This window comes from Populus euphratica, unplaced genomic scaffold, assembly GCF_000495115.2.
Source record: "Populus euphratica unplaced genomic scaffold, PopEup_1.0 scaffold23.1, whole genome shotgun sequence".
Lineage (NCBI taxonomy): Eukaryota > Viridiplantae > Streptophyta > Magnoliopsida > Malpighiales > Salicaceae > Populus > Populus euphratica.
The window spans coordinates 387,509-388,030 of NW_011499892.1; positions in this window are offsets into that span (position 1 = coordinate 387,509).

Consider the following 522-nt stretch of genomic DNA (forward strand, 5'->3'; position numbering starts at 1 on the left):
TTCAAAGCAAGATTGGTAGCAAAAGGCTATGCTCAAAAGGAGGGGATAAATTATAATGAGGTATTCTCTGCAGTTGTTAAGCATTCTTTAATTCGTATTCTATTAGCCTTGGTTGCACAATTTGATTTGAAGTTAGCCCAACTTGATGTGAAAACTGCCTTCCTACATGGAGATTTGAAAGAGGAAAATTTACATGTCTCAGCTAGATGGTTTCAAAGTCACTGGGAAAGAGAATTGGGCTTGTAAACTAAAGAAGTCATTGTATGGATTGAAACAATCTCCTCGCCAGTGGTATAAGCGATTTGATAAGTTCATGATAGAACATGGATATACACGGAGTCAGTTTGATCACTGTTATATTTTTGCAAACTTCTTGATGGTTCTTTCATCTATTTGCTCTTATATGTGGATGATATGTTGATTGCATCGAAGAGCAAGCCGGAAATTGATAGACTGAAAGCTCAACTGAGAACTGAGTTTGAAATGAAGGACATTGGAGAAGCTAAGAAGATTCTTGGCATG